Below are 14,337 nucleotides of genomic sequence, written 5' to 3'. Positions count from 1 at the left end.
TAGAGTAGGGAATACGGTCAATACTATTGCAATAATGAGACTTCTTATTGTGAATAACTAGACTTATTCATAAGGTATACAAATGTTGAACACCTGAAACTAATATTATATGTCAACTATAATGAAAATAAATTTTAAAATGAAAGAAATAGGTAAATACAATAGACTCTCCTTTTTCAGTAAATTATATTCAATAGTTGAAGCAAAAATTATAATGTGGCCTGATATGGTTCTAAATGAACTCAGAGGAAATATTTAAGACAATTATATTGCAAATGAAGAAGGTAAATAATGTAAATAAAAGTAAGTTTTCTATACTTCACTTGAACTGGTAAGATGATGAATGTAAAATGGACAGGCACCTGGAAAACAATTCGGCAGTTTCATAAAAAAATGAAGCATGTAACTACCATATGATCAGCAATTTAACCCTTGGGCATTTATGTTTGCACGAAAACCTGAACATGAATGTTTATAGCAGTTTTATTTGTAATAGTCCCAAACTGGGAACAACGCTGATGTCCTTCAACAAGTAAATAGTTAGACAAGCTGCGGCACACTCATTCCATGGGACACAGCTCAGCAACCAAAAGGAACAGCCTATGGGTATGGGCAGCACCAGGGATGAATCTACAGAGGATATGCTGAGTAAAAACAGCCAATCCCAAAACATTGCACACTGTATAACTGCATTTATATAGGGTTCCGGAAACAACAATATTACAGAACTGGAGAAGAGATTTGTGGTCGGCAAGAATTAAGGAAAGGTGGAAGCCGAAGAGAAGTGGGCACAGCTATTAAAGAGCAACACAGGGGAACCTGTGGTAATGGAAATGTTCTCTATCTTGACTATATCAGTGGTAATATCCTGGTTGGGATATTGTATTATAGTTTTGGGAGATGCTACCCTTGGAGAACTGGGACAAGGGCATGCAGGATCTCCCCTTGATTTCTTACAACAGAATGTGTATGAACCTAACCATTTTTTTTTAAACTAAAACATTTAATCAGGCATGGTGACAGATGATTACTACTGGGGTGATCACATTGTAAAGTATAAAAATGTCAAATCACCTGGAACTAATATAACTAATACAATACTATTTACTTAAATTAAAAAATAATTAAGTTTAATTTAAAAACCAGTCTTTTCAATACCAGCATGGCGCTTTTGAACTCAGAACAGTGTTAGAATCGCCCACTGGCCGGCGTTAGGGCCGGGGCTGTGCTCGCTGTGCTCACAAGCGGAGTCTGCTTTCAGAGAATGTGCTTTGCTCTGCCAGAACTGAAAGGAAACATTGCACTGGGCATTTTCTGGGCATGAATTTCCTATTGCTCTCCCACTGGGTGCTTGGGAAGTATGTGCAGGTCATGCCTGCCAAGGCTAAAAGGCTCTGCTGTCCACCTAGGTAAGAAAAATTTGAGGAGGTTCTTGTACCCCGCTAGAGGGGGAGTATAGAGGGCTGGCCTAAGTGGCTGGAGTCCCAGGACTGAAAGGCAGAGAGTGTTCCTGTCCCCCAGCTGTGAGTACAGTCAGGGTGGCAGGGAGTGTGTGTCTGTAGTTGGTGAACCTGAGTAAAGAGATCCAAAAGGCATACAAATGGAGATCTTAGGGAGAGATCTTGACCTTCATGGATGTCAGAGGAAATTGTGATGGCTTATCTGTGAGGCAGGCTCTGGTGTCTATAAAATTCTGTGCGTGCTGTAGAGACTGTGAGATGATGCTAAACCATGTCCCAGGACTTGTTTTGAAGGGTTTTAAAGTGCCCATTCTCATAGCCTATGGGTTATGGAAGCCCAGAACCCCATTAATAACAACCTCATCAAAACCCAGCCTTGGGCCTGACCAGGCGGTGCGCAGTGGATAGAGCGTCGGACTGGGATGCAGAGGACCCAGGTTTGAGACCCCAAGGTCGCCAGCTTGAGCGTGGGCTCATCTGGTTTGAGCAAAAGCCCACCAGCTTGAACCCAAGGTCGCTGGCCCTAGCAAGGGGTTACTTGGTCTGCTGAAGGCCCGCGGTCAAGGCATGTATGAGAAAGCAATCAATGAACAACTAAGGTGTCGCAACGCGCAATGAAAAACTAATGATTGATGCTTCTCATCTCTCTCCGTCCCTGTCTATCCCTCTCTCTGACTCACTCTCTGTCTCTGTAAAATAAAAAAATAAAAACAAACAAAAAAACAAAACAAAAAACCCAGCCTTGGGCTGTTGGAGGAAGTCCCTGGGTGCGAACACAAGGAAATAGATAGACCAGAGCACAGAACAGAGGCTAATGGTCAAGTCTAGCGCTCTAGTTGATGACCTCTGCCTCAAGGTGGGGCCTCCAGCCTTTAGCTCAAGCACATGTGAGCCACCCTCTTTTTTTTTTTTTTTTTAATTTAGTGAGTGGAGGGGAGGCAGAGACAGACTCCCGCATGCACCCCGACAGGATCCACCTGGCAAGCCCACTAAGGGGCGATGCTCTGCACATCTGGGACCCTTGCTCTGTTGCAGCTGGAGCCTTCTTTTCACTGCCTAAGGCAGAGGCCATGGAGACGTCCCCAGTGCCTGGGAACAACTCGCTCCAATCAAGCCATGGCTGCATGACAGGAGGAGAAAGAGAGAGAGAGAGAGAGAGAGAGAGAAGTGAGAGGGGGAAGAGTGGAGAAGCAGATGGGTGCTTCTTCTGTGTGCCCTGACCAAGAATCGAACCTGGGACATCCACACGCCAGGCCAACGCTCTACCACTGAGCCAACTGTCCAGGGCCTGAGCCTCCCTCTCAACTGTTCTGATAACACTTTTCCCTCTCCAAGGTGGACATACCCAGGCTATAAGGCCCTGCCTATATACCACAGTTTTCAGACGTAGACCCAGATACCCACTCCTGTTGGCCCAATACATTTTCTCTCCCAGAGATTTGATATTGGGGACCGACGGACACAGCAGCAGGGTGACATGGTGGAGGCATGTGAGTGGTGCCCTTCCTATTCAGTATGTGGTCCAGACCACCAGCATAACGTTGGCATTTAATAACTGCCTTACCTCAGGCATCACCCCGGATCAACCGAGTTAGAATTTGCTCTTTAACAAATGCCCAGTGACATGTGCAGGAGAAACAGCTATGGAGAAGAGGTGCCCTGACACCTACTGCCAAGACCCCTGAGCGCCCCCTTCCTGCTGTTCTGAGAGGCGTGGTTTCATCCTTTCTTGGATTCCCCTGGAATCCTGTTGACTTGTCTTTTTCTAAGTCTGGGCAACTTGGTTTCTATATTGTTTACAACTGAAGGAACCTTGCTAATGCATATGGGCAAGTCAGGAGGGACAGTGTGATTCACGGGCAGGCTGGCCCTGTGTGCCCCACCAGCCAAATTTCATCAACAGAGGGCTAGTCCTCTGTGTTCATGGATGCTTTGAATATTATTAAATGCAAATCTTCCTGAAATGAAAGTGTTTTTTAGTCATTTATCTTTTAGTATAAAGTACTTTCTCAGATTCTTTCCAGTGAGCCATTTGCTGGGCTGGACATAGGAGAAGTCACAGAAACCCTCCCGTGTTTACACTTTGGCGAAGCCCACCTCTGCTTCCCCAGATAACATCTGTATTGAAATAGCTCTGTGGGGCCCCTCTTAATAAAGTGCAAATATAATTATGATAATTATATTTTAATAAAACTGAAAGAAAAATACTGTGAAGACATTCATCTCCTGTCCTTTGGGAAACCCACGGTCACCTGTCCCTTCTGTGAACCTCTAGAACAGCCATTCTTGACTTTTTGTGGGCCATGGACTCCTTTAAAAAATGATGTGTGCAGATTGACCTGTGGTGTTGCAGTGGATAAAGCATCAATCTGGAATGCTGAGGTTGCCAGTTTGAAACCCTGGGCTTGCCTGGTCAAGGCACATACAGGAAATAACTATAAATAATATGAGTTGATGCTTCTTTATTCTTTCCCCACTTTCTCTCTCTCCCTCCTTTTCTTTCTCTCCTCTCTCTAAAAATTAATAAATAAAATCTAAAAAAGGAAAATGATGTTTTCAAACACCTAAAATAAAAACAAAGGATTTCAAAGAAACTAATTATGTTGAGATACAGATAAGAAAATATTTTAAAAGGCAAATGACTTAGTAATATATGTGCTTCTTAATGAACATTAATAAGATCTAGCTAGCTGCAGGTCTAATAGTGACTGTAATTTCTAAGATCTGATGAATAAATGATTTGTGATATCTGTAACAACTGTACTATGATAGGAAAATATTTTATAATTTCTATGAATGATGAAGTCACAGGTTCTGATGATACCATCACAGTTTGTTGCTTAATTTATAATTAAAGAAGATGCGAAATTTCAATCTGAGGTTTCTGAAAACAAAAATGTAATTTTTTCTACCTAATTTTATGGGTCCCCTGAAATGAATCTAGGAAGGACTTGTAGACCTGAGGTTAAGAACTCATGCCTAGGGAGCACACGGTCAATAAGAAGCCATGAATCATTATAACCACCGAAATGATGTGTTTTAAAACCTGGGCAGCAAATAGCTGTGTGTTAAAGTGAGATTCCAGTCCCCATCACTCCTCTGCTTGCTGTCCTCTTGGTTCTGCTCCTCTTCTATATGGTATTGTTCTGGCTGGTGTTTGGTGCTTGGTGGACCTGAGTCTGTCTTGTCTCCTGGACCACCAGCCCCGCTCTTGTGCATTGCAGGAGCTGGGCTCAGCATTTGTTGGCTCGCCATCAGCATTTATCGACTCTTTGCCTGTGATGACTCTTTGAATGCCAACATTTTAAGATTCTGAGATTTTTATTATCTATCCTGACTATTGAACCCCTCAGTCTGATACAAAATTTGTCATTTGCACATTAACCACTAGATGGCAGCAGTGTCTCAAGACTGTCCATTCCCAGACCTTAACATCTCATCCAAGGGCTATTTATTTTTTTTAGAGTCAGTTCTATGTCATTCCTGGGAAACCCAAGCTCACTCTCCCTCCTGACCTCCCCTCACTTGCGTGGATTTCCAAGACAGAGTCATCATTGCATTATTTTTCTTCTCCTGTCAGGAGGTGTAGTATAGAACAGTGGAAAAACATGGGTAGGTAAGGAGACTGTCCAAGGTCATGTACAAAATGATCAGACTGGTCTGCATGAGAAATTCAATTCTTCTCAGCATTTACTGGGCATCTACTATGTGTCAGACACTTCACTTACATAGACACACTGTCCCTGTCACAGATGTGTGGCCATGTAGTGAGCTTGAAGGGGAGTGTAGCTGGGGTCTTTGGGGGAATGGGGAAAGTTTAGTTAGAACTGCAGCAGGGAGCCAGTGCTGGCATGAGCAGGAATGCTCTCACGAGGCTGTTCACTCCACGTGGAGCATTTAAGCCACACAGACTCTGACTACAGTGAAGCTGAAGTATGCGGATGAAGTCCCAAGGTGACGTGCAAATGTGAATCAGTGGTTGGGATGGCAGTGAAGAGTGACGGTATCTACAAAATGCTCTTTATACAAACTGCTCTGTCCTTTTGTCATTCATAATTTAAAAAACATATAACAAGTGATGCTAGCAAGGAGTAGACGTTAAGCTAGCCTTAGAACCTATTACACATGTTGTTCGTAGATGAGTCAGGTTTTGTGAGAGACCTTATTGTAGATTGTGTTTGGGAGGCTGAAGTGGCAGGAACACAGAGCACTCCCACGTGGGGTTGGCTGCTTTGTTTGCCTCAAGGTGGAACAAAAGCCTTTTAATCTTTAAATTCAAGAGGCAGGCTGGCTGATATCGAATGCTTCCAGAGTGCAGAGCACAATGACACAGTCTTAATTGGATGTGACACCCTCCTTTCCCACACCATCCTTTACAAGGGCAAGAGGTGGGCTGACTCCTCTTCAAATCTCCCTGAATCAAGTGGCCACGAGAGGCCCTGCCCCCTCACCAGTACAACACACATCTGCATACAATCATATAACAACAACAAAATCATTCAAAAACAAATAAGAGGCCCTGGCTGGTTGGCTCAGTGGTAGAGCGTCAGCCTGACATGTGGATGTTCCCAGGTTAGATTCCCAGTCAAAGAACACAGGAGAAGCACCCATATGCTTCTTCACCCTTTCCCCTCTTGCTTCTCTCTCTCTCTCTCTCTCTCTCCATCTTGCTCTCTCTTTCTCTTCCCTGCCTGTAGCCATGGCTCGATGGGATCAAGTTGGCCCTGGGTGCTGAGGATGGCTCCATAGCATCTGCCTCAGGGGCTAAGAGGAGCTTGGTTGCTGAGCAATGAAGCAAGGGCCCCAGATGGGCAAAGCATCGCCCTCTAGTGGGCTTGCCAGATGGATCCCGGTTGGGGTGCATGTGGGAGTCTGTCTTTCTGTCTCCCCTCCTTTCACTGAATGAAAACAAACAAACAAACAAACAAACAAACATACAAACAAGAACTTGAAGAGACTAGACCCACTCAGGCTGGACTACTGTGGGAAGAGCACTGTTCAGCTTTCCCCAGGCAATGGAAGTGATAACCAGGATAGGAGAGGTGGGGTGGCGCTGTGGACCCAGTAATCTCTGAACGGGCCACAGACTGTTCCGAGACCTTGGTGAAGGAACTTAGGCTTGTCAACTTCTGTGCCACTGTGCTTTCTTTTCCCGATACAAACCTTTCTGAAAAATCCCCACCATGTGGCAACTGAGATGAACGGGAAAAAGCATTCTCCAAAACTCCATCATTAAAATGGGTCTCCAGGGAGCAGGGCCACCCCAGATGTCGCAGCAGTGGGGATGGGGTGGAGAGGCATGGCAATTGATAGGACACAGCCTGGGCTTAGAAAGCACGGTAGTTGGGAAGAGGTGGGGGTGGGAGAAGGGCTGGGGGAGCTTGGGAAGTGCCTTGTACCTCAGAGTCTACATCCTGATGTCATCCTGAAGTTTTGATGCCAGCAAGCCCTCCAGATTTGATCAAAGCTGAGGAAATCCTCCTGCCACCCTCCCTTGGCAAAATCTGAAAGAGCTGAGACCCCAGCAGAGGTGACAAAACTTTGCTTTCTAAAATGTTACCTGTTCTTTCAGCAGAAGCACCAAAAAAGAAATCACACTGGTTTATTTATTGTCAAGCCTGAGGAACTGATTAAGGTGTAGGTTCTACCATCCAGTTTGGTGAACATTTCTGAATGCCTCTGGGGAGCCAGGATTGTGAGGGCGGCTCTCAGACCTGGGATTCAGGTTCCAGGCAGGATTCATACAAGTTATATGGCTTCACCAAGCCTCAGTTACCTCCTCTGTAAAGTGGGAATAATCTGGTGCCTATTTCACAGGATTATTATGGAGAGTAAGTATAAAGTGCTGGCACAGAGCCTGCGGTTTTTATTGATAATTTTACCAATAAATTGTAGATATTGACATGTTGTTAGGCATGTATTCACTGAAACAGGTCTGATGGATCTCTGAGGACATAAAGATGAGTGGGACCCAGTCTTGCCTTCAAAGAACAGGATATGTAATGAGCTAGATGAGTATACATATGAATTATTGTATTTCATCAATTCTGAAATGTACTCTCACATTTCAACATCTTTGAATTTGGCAATATTTTTTTCTTTCTTAGTGGTAAATGAAATAATGGTGTGGCTTACAATTAGCGGAATCTTAGATTTGGTGAAAAGTAGTATAGTCATAAAGACAGAGATAGCGGTTTACCGTCGTGACCCATCCCCTTCATGGATGGCCAGAACCAGAACAGGGGACTCAGGATGCTGTCTTCTCTCTCCTCAGATATGTTGGATATGCGGGCTTGCCCACTGCCTTTGAGACAGCAGTGGGAGGGCCTTTGGGAGCCTGGGCTGATGACCTTCCTGGTGACTGAGGGCTGGACTACACCTGAACTCCAAGTCCGGTACAGGTTCCTGCTTAGAATACAGGCCTTTAGGCCCTGCTCCCAAGGCTCGGGTGGGGTAGGTCCGGTGGTGGAGCCCCAGAACAGTCAGCCAGCCCTGGCCCCACCCTGGTATAAGGAGATTCTCTGTTTTCAGGAATCATCTCAGACATGGGATCAGGAAATGAGCTTTATCTAAAACTGGGATGCTTGAGTTTGCTTCCAGATGCTACTGTAGTGTGCTGAAACTAGCTCTTATTAGTGGGTGTAAAACCAGCCACAATGGGAATATTTATACCACAGCAACGGCAAACCCTACAAACCAAGAAACCAAAACTTTTTTTCCCTTCAGAGAGGAAGTTTATCAACACACCACTGTGACTTCTCTTTAGCTGAATGACCTTGAGAAAGAATGCCATTGCAAATTACTCTGAGCTTCTGTCTTTCCATCTGTAAGGGGATAATTATATTTCTTACCTCATAGACCTGTGGTAGAATAAATGAATCTTCAAGTATGAGGAGACATCTAGTCCAGTGCTAGGCAATCTCAATTTATAGCTTATTCTTTAGCTCCAGAAATTTCCTCTATAATGCTTTTTCCTTGGGAACTTGCCAAGAAGAAAATAAAATGAAATGTATAATCTTCATGATACAATTCAAGTCTTTATGTAGATAATTAGCATTTAACAGTAAGGATAATAACTAACTTTATATCACCTTTTATAATTTAACACACTGTATTTAAGGTGGCATATTAAATATGGCCGATACAGATATCTATCTCCATTTTTCAGTTGAGAAAATCAAGACTCAGAGAAGTTTAGCAACTTGCTTCATGTCATGTGGCTGTAGTGAAGCTGGAACCATAACTTTTGATGTATTCTGTCCCCTACCCCTGTCTCATCACAGCAGAGCCTGTGTGAAGAGCCCTGGGTGGGTGAGTGGTGTTAAAACAAACCAAACCCCAAGTACCACAAGGTTCCTGCCCAAAGCTTAAAGTTTAGTTGGAAAAGTTAAACACTCACAAGGGAATCACTTGAGCATGGTGTCCAAGCAAAGTTGCAGAGGGTGCTGTCAGCAGATGGTTTTGTGAATTCACTTAAACCAACACTCGGAGGGCAATGCAAGATCAGAAGCTTAAGACTAACAAAACTGCACAGATATCTCCTTTGTATTTCTTGCCTGTGCTATGGTTCTTCTCCCACCACTCCCGTGTTTGCTGGGGAACAGAGCTTCGGGCTGAGGCGGCATTTTTCTCTTTCCCTTGGCTACAGTTAGGCTCTTGGTTTTCTCCAAGACAAACACTAAATTCTTGAAAGCTGAGACCGTCCACCCTGGGTGTGAATGTGGACGGTGATTTAGTCTGGTTTCTCCAACTATGGACTTTATTGCCCAAGCTGCTTATTGACTTATGAGCTGATTAAAGGGAAGGAAGAAAACCTCTCCCAGTTAAAGGCATGCACCAGACTCTCCCAAAGTTTAAATAAAGTTGAAATTCAGCAGCAGTTTGGCTGCAGTTGAGGAAGGAGAGTTTGAGCCAAATGCAGCCTTGGAATTAAAAAGGTGTTAAATGGTCCAGCCCTGTAGCTCCAACGAGTACAATATCTTCCCTTAAAAAGAGCTTCCTTAAAATAAATAAATTAACCTGACCTGTGGTGGTGCAGTGGATAAAGCGTCGACCTGGAAATGCTGAGGTCGCTGGTTCGAAACCCTGGGCTTGCCTGGTCAAGGCACATATGGGAATTGATGCTTCTTGCTCCTCCCCCCTTCTCTCTCTCTCTCTCTCTCTTTCCTCTCTAAAATGAAGAACTAAAGTCTTAAAAGTAAATAAATTAATTAATTTAAAATAAAGAGCTTCCAGTTTATTCCCTCAACCTTGGGTTTTGCTGAAAAGATCAAAGCAATTATTCAAGTACAGTAATTCAGAAATCCAGAGGGAGGAGGGAGACCTGGCTACAAGTTTCTGGAGATGGTGCAGCTTGATGGTCATGATTAGCTGTCCTGATCATGTCACCCACAGGCCACCAGGCACACAAGTCATTTGGGTCTCTGAGCTCTCATCTGTCAATGAACGGGTGGCTTTTCAGGGGCTTTACATGGAGGGTTGAGGCTAAATGTTGCAGAGAGTTTGAACTTTCCTTCTTTTCCCTTCCCTTCCAAAAATGTGTGTGCTATTAGAAGGAGAATGCCACTGCAATTCATAATCCCCACCACTTCCTGATTTTTATACCCACTTCACACACCCACAGAATAAGAGTCTGTTAAGGACTCTTTAAATATTCTATGATTAAGATATTTATGATTCATGCACATTTTGAAATACTAAGATCATTTGGTTGAGATAGTTGTTGATATGGGAAAATATTTACAGTCTAATGCTATGCGTAATACTAATAACACTGATACCAGAAGGTCATGTAGTAAAATGTGACCCATGAAAATCTCTGCGCTTTGAGGTGATGAATAAGTTGTGTTTTTCTTTAAATTGTTCTGCATCACATGACATCATAATCATTAGTGTCTGCCTGATGCCCGGGGAAACTGAAAGCTGAGTGTAAGATCTTTGTCTGATGTATTTCTTGACCTACCCATAGTGCCAAGAACCATGTCAGGTATACAGAAGGCACTAGATCAGGGGTCCCCAAACTACGGCCCGCGGGCCACATGCGGCCCCCTAAGGCCATTTATCTGGCCCCCGCTGCACTTCCGGAAGGGGCACCTCTTTTATTGGTGGTCAGTGAGAGGAGCATAGTTCCCATTGAAATACTGGTCAGTTTGTTGATTTAAATTTACTTTTTCCTTATTTTAAATATTGTATTTGTTCCCATTTTGTTTTTTTACTTTAAAATAAGATATATACAGTGTGCATAGGGATTTGTTCATAGTTTTTTTTATAGTCCGTCCCTCCAGCAGTCTGAGGGACAGTGAACTGGCCCCCTGTTTAAAAAGTTTGAGGACCCCTGCACTAGATAAATATTTGTTGACTGATTTAATGAATGCATTTCTACATGTATGAATTATACAATGAGTGTATGAATTATACAATTATTGAAAGGTAGGGAAAGCAGTGAATATAACTGCAATAAAATAAGCTGTACTGGGGCTCCGGCCAGGTAGCTCAGTTGGTTAGAGCATTGTCCCTATGCACCAAGGTTGTGGGTTTGATCCCCTGTCAGGGCACATACAAAAATTTACCAGGGAATGCATAAATAAATGGAACAACAAATTGGGTTTTTTTTCTCTTTCTATAAAAAAAATACATAAAATAAGCTGTACTCTGATGAAAATTTGTATCTTTAAATGCTTTTACTAGAAACAAACAACATCAACAACCCTCAGAAGTCTGAATATCATTTCAGGATCTGAATATTGAACAGGGATTATGCTGTTGTGTCAGTTCAGGAGGAAACATTGTTAAATCCGGGCTCCCCAGTCATGGGGAGTCTCTAATAGTGCACGAATCTTCCCCAGAGCCAGCATTGAACACTGGCTCACCTTTGAACCCAAGCCAGCTCGGGGCTGATCTCCCCGCCAGGGGGAAGGGTAGACATTTAAACTGGGTGAGAGTCTGGGGTTTTGAGATTCAGTTGAGGTAGACTTTTTATTATAAAATATGGGATTATTTACAAATACCCAAGAATAACTGGAAAGCTATGGAAACTGCCTGCAATTTCATTGAAAGAACACGAATGGCTAGAGTCTTGTAATGCCGGTGGCCACGGCCAGGCAGGTTCACATTGGATTTGGGCAGACAGTAGAGGAACTGCAGAGCCAGAAAGTATCAGGCCATACCTGTTTAATGGAGGCTCACAAAGACAGGCGAGCAAATAAACAAAAGAGAAAGAGTTAATAAACAAAAATCTGCTATTTGCAGCGAGGGTAAGGGAGCAAGGAAAACCATACCTCACGGTGGCAGGAGAGCCATCTGGGAGAATCACCCCCCAGGGGAAGCACCCGTAACCTCACATAGGCTATGCACACGTGCTCACACACTAATCAAGCAAAGTGCTTGCACCTGGTAAACCCGTGAGCAAGCCTAACATAGCTGCCCCACAAGGCTCGTCGGAATCTCTGTGTGCACCGCCTGAGGCAGCTCATCACAGGCATGGATTCCACTTGCTAAGAGATACGAATTGCTGTGTGCTTGAGGAAGTTTTGTTGACTCCTATGTTCCTGCTCCATATCAGGCCATTGCCCAGTGCAGTCCTGGTGCTCACTATGTGCCTCAAATGGTCAGCAAAGGTTTGTAAATGGAGTGAAAGAAGCTCCCGTGGCAGCTGCGTCTGCTGCCCTGAGGACATTTGGCGGAGGGCAGAGGAGCCAGAAAGCAGGACGAAAAGTATGCATGCATATATGACCACTGCACGAGGGGCAATGTTTTTGTGCATTGGTGGGAACCCCAAAACAGATTCAGCATCTGGGCTCGGATTGGGCGCAGCTCCCCAAGGTTCTGCATCCTGCACCGAGGCCTCTTCCCAGGGACTTTGTCACCCATGGGGTATGGGAGTCAGCAATATGGCTTCATGAGCCTGGGCAGAAACTACTTCTCTATGTATCCTATTTCTGGGTCCCCCTGTCAGGTTGTACAATACTTGCAAAAAGCTTGCAGTTTGAGTCACTGATTGGCAGGCAGGCTACGGCTTATTTAGCCCTCAATCTGGACAGTATATCAGAATCACTTGGGTGGTGTAAGGCTAGTGGCCAAGGCCAGGCAAGTTCTCATGGGATTTGGGCAGATGGTAGAGGAACTGTGGAGCTGGAAAGCGTTGGGCCATACCCATTTATTGGAGGCTCACAAAGATAGGGGAGCAAATAAACAAAAAGGAAAGGGCTAATAAACAAAGGAAAGCCTGCTTTTCGCAGTGAAGGGCAAGGGAGCAGGAATACTGCTCCTCGCAGTGGTGGGAGAGCGATCTAGGGGAATCTCCACTGAGGGAAAGCACCATAACCTTACCTAGGCCATACACAGGTGACACTGCCACGTGCTCACGCACCTGCGAGGAAAAGTGCTTGCAGCCAGTAAACCAGCGAGGAGGCCTAACACAGCTGCTTCCCCACAGGTGGCTTTTAGAGCTCCCAATGCCCAGGCTGCCACTGACCGATGACATCAGAACCTTTTGGGGTGGGACCCAGGAGACAGGGCCTGTTAAATTCTGACTCCCACATCTCTGCTTCCACAGTTGATACCCACCAGCAACCAAAGTTGGGAACCAGGGATGTACCTGAGCTCCAGCCCTTCTTGCTGCCTGTCTTGGCCTAACCCTGGCCCTGGCTGACCCTATGTGGCCCCGGTGAGCACGGGTTAAATGAGCAGGGGTGAGGCTGGGGTGATGCCCGCTGGGGAGGCTGCCTCTGGCTGTCACCATGGCACCAGCTCAGGCTGATTTCTTGTAAGTGTGATTTATGAGGCAAAAAATTTCTCTCTTCATAAAAATGTCCTATATTCCTGTCACGAAGGGTAACTGAGGCTTTAGCTTCTGTGTCACAGCCCTCCCATTTCCTCCTGTGCTTAGTGGTACTGCCTGTGGGGAGCCCAGTCATATGCTCAGTCAGTGAGTAATGGAAAGGCTATGAAATGTCCATCCATCCAGGCCAGCTGACCCGGCCAAGACCCACGTCCCTGGAGAGCACCTCCTCCCGTCTCAGGCCAGACCTAGTGGGGCAGTACGGAAGGAAAAGCTCCCAATGACTTCTGCTTCCTGGTTTGTGAAAGAGGTGACTCTTTTTACCCTTTGGGGTTACTCAGAGGGTCAAAGGAGGCCATGGATTTGAAAAACATTGTGCCTACCAGGCGATGGTTTATTTGAGCCACCTGCATGCGGCTTCCGGCCCCCGTCCCTGACCAAACCGCGCGTGCGCGCACAGCCACAGTTTCCTCAGCAGCAGGAGCTCAGTAAATACTTGAGAGCTGAATTCCAATGAACTGCAAATAGGGTTGGTGGGAATGTGAGGCCTCCTCCCTTTCCGTGCTGAGAAGCTCTTTTCCTCTCCTGAGTGCTGTCTACACCAAGGCCTCTCCCGCCCACCTGATATGGGAACCCCTAGGGCAGCAGCCTGAATGGCCCTTGTAACCCCTCAGACTACCCTTTCACCTCAGCTGCAGCCCTCTGTGGTCGTTAGACCTTGGAATAAAATACATATCCTTCTTTCAATGCACAGGTGAGGAAGCGAGGGTTCAGGGAAGTTGAGCAGGTGACCCTGGGCCCTCAGGCCCCTGCGCTGGAGGATGAAGGCGCCTTCTGGAGTGTTCTCCTGAGTGGCGTCTTGGAGGGAGAGAGCTCTGGCTGGGGAGCTTGGGGCTGGAAGACAGAGCTCAGAACCCAGGGGCCTGGAGATGACGGAGCAGGGTACCTGGGAAGAAAGAATGGGGCGTGAATTCCCAGGGTTGGTCAGGCCAGGAGCACTGCTCCAGTACAGCAAAGACACCAGCTCACCAGGGGAAAATGGCCAACTGCTGAGGAGCTGATGGGTTTTGTCTTCTGGAAAGAGCCCTGCATTTCTGC

Source organism: Saccopteryx bilineata, chromosome 3 (assembly GCF_036850765.1).
Source record: "Saccopteryx bilineata isolate mSacBil1 chromosome 3, mSacBil1_pri_phased_curated, whole genome shotgun sequence".
NCBI classification, from domain to species: Eukaryota; Metazoa; Chordata; class Mammalia; order Chiroptera; family Emballonuridae; genus Saccopteryx; species Saccopteryx bilineata.
Note: the sequence above shows the minus strand (reverse complement) of the source record.